The sequence below is a fragment of the Oratosquilla oratoria genome, chromosome 6 (assembly GCF_046742065.1).
Source record: "Oratosquilla oratoria isolate Oo_2021 chromosome 6, ASM4674206v1, whole genome shotgun sequence".
Lineage (NCBI taxonomy): Eukaryota > Metazoa > Arthropoda > Malacostraca > Stomatopoda > Squillidae > Oratosquilla > Oratosquilla oratoria.
In genome coordinates, this window is record NC_134782.1 from 84,386,525 (window position 1) to 84,392,956 (window position 6,432).

The window sequence follows — 6,432 nt, forward strand, 5'->3', positions numbered from 1 at the left end:
GAGCCCAGTCTGAAAACTGATTGTCAGGCCTCCAAATAAAAGTGAGAAAGTTAAAAAAAATTAAAGATGGGAGGCAGGGAGACTACTCTACCTGATGTCCATCTTCCAGTACCACCTCATACAGGTACCAGTCATCAGTAAAAAAATAAATTAATTAATTAATTTAACTTAATAAAAAAAAAAAAAAAAAAAAAAATAAATAAATAAATAAATAAATAAATTAACAAGCTATATAATAAATTTTCCCCAAAATCATGGCAAAAAATTCCAAAATAATTTCATTTTAACAACCTGCATGCAAACAACAGAGGCTACTGAATCAAATGATTCTAAGCTTACAGAGAAAAAATCAAAGCATCAAAATTATATCCTGATTTAGATAAATCTAATCTCATATTTTCTAGAATCTTATTCAGAGAAATTCCATTCATGAAAAACTTACTGCACCTCACTTTGATAACCATTAAAAGCCATAACCAAAACTGAGCAGCCATGCCTAATAAGCACAAAGCATCCAGCAAAAATTACTAAAAATATTCACCATGGATGATGCTCAGTAGGTTACAGCACTGCTATTGGATAAGTGCCATGCATATTCATTCCCACATGAAAAAAAAATGTTTCATCAGTCTCATATGAACTGCTGAATAATTGGCATAAATGTTTGATAACTCTCTTACTCGTTTTCAAAAGACATGATGAACAAGAAATAAATCATTTGTATTTTTTAATTAAATTTATTGATGGTATTATTACCTGTCAGTTGACAGACTACTATTTTATCAATATTCTCACCTCTTGCAGACTCACTCCTTAATCTTTTCCAATCAAGTGATCCAATCTATGATTCCGTTGTAATATCAAACAATTCTATCCAGGTTTGGAGAAGGTTATCAGTAATTCAATAAAAAAAGATCCATGCCATGTTTTCAGTTTTCTTTTTCAACTGCTTTTTATCCCATGATTCAAGCGATTCTGACCTTCATTTGCTAAGGAATCCATTTGTTTCTGAGATAAAAAGTCTCCCTCTAACATCAATTCTAGGGAAAGCATGAGGATTCAGGGGGCGGAGGGGGGGATTATTTTTTTTTCTCAAGCTTCACAGACTCCATTGAAACTAGCAGGCCCTCAGATCTCTTCTTGAAAGAAATTCTAGTTTACTGTTTATGTTAGTGTTGATCTTTTTCTGTCACCAATTAGCAGGAAAGAGAAGCACATCTACCAGTTGTCAGTTCACCTTTGATCTTCATATATACTTCCTGCCCTCTCACAAGAACCCAGGTATACCTTTATGAGGGGGCCTTGCTATTTTTTTTCCCCATGTCCTAATTTCACAGTTTCTATGCATTACATATAAATTTCAATTTCATAAAAAAATATCAGTAAATATTTCGTTTCGACCATGGGAGGAATATAGCAATAGAAAATTAAATATTAATTTTGTAAATTAAAATGTATCAACGTAATATGCAATTTTGTGTGCGGAAATGAAAAACAAAAAAGGTGCTAAAACACATTTCTTAAGTAACGAAGTCGTGTACAACAAATGGTACGCCATGCTTGTTATGGTAGATGCCGACGTCGAAGAAATGAAAGGACGATAAATTCTTCTAAGGTAAACTAAACTAAACTAAACTAACCTGTGTTTAATAAATCATTACCTGCAAATTAGATGTCATCCGGCTCGTCCTCGTTGTCGTGAGACGTTGGCGGGCTTTTCAACCACTCTCTCAGCTTGCAGAGTATACAAATTAATATTTAATTTTCTATTGCTATATTCCTCCCATAGTCGAAACTAAAGATTTACCGGTTATGTTAGGTTAGTTTAGTTTAGTTTACCTTAGACGAATTCATCATCCTTTCATTTTTTCGACGTCGGCATCTACCATAACAAACATGGCGTCCTGATCCTATGCTACTGGCTTCGTTCATTAGCATATTTAGCTTGTAGCTAGGTATTTTTATTTTCATTTCCGCACACAACATTGCATATTACGTTGATACATTTTAATTTACAAAATTAATATTTAATTTTCTATTGCTATATTCCTCCCATGGTTGAAACTAAATATTTACCATAATATCACTTCTACTAAGGGCAAAAATGAGAAAAAGTAATCAAAGCTGATATTGAAAACTTGACCCTAGCCCTGAGATCAAGTGCCAGCCTCTTGAGGTTACACTTCTTGAATGAAGTGAAGATGTCTACAGATTTTGAAGATGGGCTATATGGAGATTATTCTCTCCATTGTAATCTTGCAGGACCATCACTAGAAAGTATTAACTGTTGATCCTGAGAGACTATGAAACAAGTAATTTCTAACATAAATTAATGTTACAAACTCTTGAACCACATCAAAACAGTCAGGAAAATACATCTTTACTTCAAACTGATATGTCACTCAACTTGTTCTGCAAGATATTACTTTATTATTAGAGCCAGAAATTAGAAAAACCACATGTATCACCCCTGTGACTACTATATTTTTTATATATTCTTCCTGATATTTGGGCAAGCATAACCTCACCTTCACATAGATGTCCTTCATATTCCTTACCTAGTAAAAATTAGTGGGGGAAATAAGAGGAAACTCTTGTCATGTCTGCCCACCTCCTAAGTTGTGTTTGCCTTGTGGAAAAGTGCCATGCATTTTCATTCCCATAAACAGTGGAGCTACAAACTTGTTTGTGGCAAAAGGCAAGGGTAATATTTTCATGAAAAAATTACATTAATTACAAGTATGGCAATCATGAGCCAAATAATAATGTCAGACTTTGGCACAAAGCAGTCAATTCATCCAATTAGCCTAACACTGTTGCACACAGGTCACTATAATACAATTAGCACTTCTTGCAAATTGGTGGCAAAGTTATAGGTTTTTATATTTTTAGGGACATTCTTCCATCAGCCACCATGACTGTACAGGAAGTGTCATACATACATAACAATAATGGTCCTTTGAACATGTATTTCTATGTTATGGCAATTTTGTAAACATTACTATGATAACCTATCTTCAGGCTCTTTCTATAATACAATCATATCATTGGCTACAAAAATTATAAAAACATACTTTGGATCCTATATTTTCGGTATTGTATAACTCAGAACACATAAGCTATCATAGTAATAGCATCAACAATGGACTGAATTTATGTTCAAGTATCTGCAAGGATGCGTTAATCATCATCTATTTTTAGTGAAATATTAAGCACAAATATGTTTCCTTAACTTTGTTCGCCTAGTCATGTACTGGTAGCTACCGTTTGAAAATTGATAAGAATATAGTTTATTTCCTCATGCTTCTACCAAGTTTGATAAGAGAAGGGTGGCTCATATTCTAGAAACAAGTAGTCTCTTCACCAGAGACCAGAACCTTTTGGATGGCATAACACTTTACAAGATATAATTTCACATCAAAACACAAAGCATACCTCTTCTAATACTTTCCAGTCAGGCAATTAATAAAAAAAATAATAATAATGATTAATCTTTTCCAGTCTGGTGATTAATTTGGCAATTATATTTTGCCTAATGCCAAATTATCTTATTCAGCTTTAAAAAAAAAAGAGAAAAAAAATTCAATATCATTTATATTATAATTATGCCCATATTTATGATATTATATACTACTGCTGGCCAAACACAGTTTCACACCATTCCAAATACAAAACATTGTTAAATTGTACCCTTATGGACTATTACAATTTCAAACTTCATTCCAAAACTGAATTCATTGACACCATATACTGAACAATACACTTTAATTTTTACTTCACCAAAACAAAACCTCCTACTCATGCACTAATATTCACTACATTATAATTTTCAAAACATTTCACAGACCTACTCTAATACGAAATCTGCTACAAATACACTATTAGTCATCGTCCTACCACAGACTGAAAAAATAACAAAGCATTCCAACCTCACCAACGTTGACGTTCACGATCGAGTTGCACCTTCCATGCCTCAGGGCTTGGGTGTTGGCAATAAATATCAAAGTCTGTACATTTTGCATTGCAATAATGCCCTTATTATTCTCTACGTGCTGCACATTAGTGTAGGGCAGTGTAGGTATGCGTGCAATGGGGGAGAAAGAAAGTGCCAAAGGAAATCAGCTGATTGATTTGACAGTCCAGCTTGTATCAGACTACCCATCTACGCCCATTTCAGCAAGGAACACCAATGTTCTACATATTGATAATCATGCTGGCATCTCACTTCTCATTACGATAACAAAGAACCCTCACCTTACTCGTCACCAATTTTAGCTGAACAAAAACGAAACACATGAGAACACCATCTTTTAACTAGTCACGATCGTTGCGCCTTACTCCGTAGCTTGGTAGTCATGTTTGTTGTGGTTCGCAACTTGACTTGCGCCTTGAGGAACAAATGATCATCGTCTGCAAGCCCGCCAAGTTTGGAAACGTAATTTTTACTAACCTCTACAAAAAAAAAAAATATCGCATTGTGCTGAACAAGATTCGTGATATACACGTACCTTAGATAAGTAAAACCGTTATGATTCTGATAAATATTCTATGACATGTCAAAAAAGAATACGAAACAAATTCATAGTGTAAGCTATCTTCATACAATTTCTGTAATGTAACTTAAATAGCATGTATATACCTTAACTAGTTCAAATATCTAAAAACGGATGCATTAACATATAACCCTGGATATCCGGGCATTGCTATCGGTTCGGCCCCATCACTCAGTGAAGAGATATTATACTCGTGTCTGTAAGGAGTGAGGGATAGTGTAGCATTAGATGTGCTTCTTCTGTGAGATGGTTATATTTTGGATACCAGATAGTATCAGGATATCAAGTACTCTTCCCATAGTGATTCTGTGTTGGTATTGTTTTACTGTACTCGTGCTAGCGTCATTCTTGTCTGCCTTGTAGCTAATTAGTTTGTGGAACTGATTTTATGTATACTTATAATGAAGACTATTTTGGCTTATATAGTCACAGCTGAATTGGCCGAAACTCTGCAGATGAAACAAGTAATGGGCATGAAGTGGAGCTTCTGACACCTCCATCCCATACCTATTTGCAATTGAAAAAAATTATTGGAAACTGTGGGAAACTTTAACTGCGGAGAGGTGAACTGGGAGAAATGGATAACAAGCTGAAGTGTGAATCATAGGCTTACACACTTCGAATAAAAAATTTATACATCACTTGTTAGTATCCTATAGATAAAAGTGACCATGCAATCCTCGAATCTAATATGGCATTAAGTAATGCATACCTAAGGCATGAGGCATAGCGATAAGGCGGATACAATGACGGGATTCACCCGGTTCTTACCGGTTCGTACGAACCTGTTCTTTGAATTTCATGAGTTCTGCGTCCCGGTTATTAGAAATTGGCTTATACAGGCTATAATGCAGCCTAAGTGATATATGCATGCTACTGGCCTAGTGAGAAAACCTGTTGTTGTTGTTTTAATCCCGCCACTGAGTGGATACAATTTTGTTTGAGCAAATTATGTAGTACTATAAGCATTACTTGAATAACTGGACTAGGAAGAATGGGTGGGAAACAATATTGAAAAAATAACTGGTTAAACAAAAGTTTCGAAAGAGAAAAAGGGAAAGATGAGAAATGAGAAAGGTGGAGAAATAGGAGAACCATAAAGGCGAAAGAAAATGCAAGAGAGCCAGAAACGAATACACAAGAATTAGAAGAAAAAAAATTGGATGAGATGTAACTCAGAACACACAAGCTATAATAGTAATAAGTTATTACTATTATAGCCGGGGATGAATTGTTGATGTAATTCCTAATAACGTCAACAATTTATCACTTAAATTATGTAAAAAGTAATATAAACTGACCTATACATTTGCAAATAACAAAATGAAACAGGTTCCAAGCTAAAAACAAATGGTATGGGGTAATATGTAATGACTTAAAGAGTAGGCTGAAAAAATTGTATTTACTAAGGAAAAGGACTTCGAGAAGAATGGAATAATCAAATAAGTTGTAATACACTGTGTGTGTGTGTATATATATATATATATATATATATATATATATATATATATATATATATATGTGTATATATATATATATGTGTGTGTGTGTGTGTGTGTGTGTGTATGCATGTGTATGTATGTATGTATATACGCATGTGTATGCTTGTATGTATGTATGTACGTATGGATGGATGGATATATTATTAATTACATATAATGGAAGTAATATAAAATTCTGAAAATATGCAGAAGTAAGAAGACCGCCATGGAATTTCACAATGAGAAACAACTCAATAAAACAAGGGAAGAAAGGTATGTAGTAGTCTTCATTTTGAATGATTTGCTGCCCGAAAACCACATTCACAGAAAAAAAGAAGAGTCATGTAAGCTACTTACGGACATAAATATGACATTTCGTTTTATCATCGTAGATATTA

At 34.0% G+C, this 6,432-nt stretch overlaps 1 protein-coding gene across 5 annotated transcripts in view; it reads right to left on the reverse strand.

The window, feature by feature from the left end:
- bchs (WD repeat and FYVE domain containing 3 bchs) overlaps nt 1–4,398 on the reverse strand; it is a 404,566-nt gene extending 400,168 nt beyond the window's left edge. For 3 of the 5 annotated variants that reach the window (XM_076187467.1, XM_076187468.1, XM_076187464.1), the window contains exon 1: nt 4,255–4,376. The gene's annotated coding sequence lies outside the window, so the exon portion shown is untranslated. The other 2 variants (XM_076187465.1, XM_076187466.1) reach the window with 2 other exon arrangements.
- Nucleotides 4,399–6,432: the final 2,034 nt, after the last annotated feature.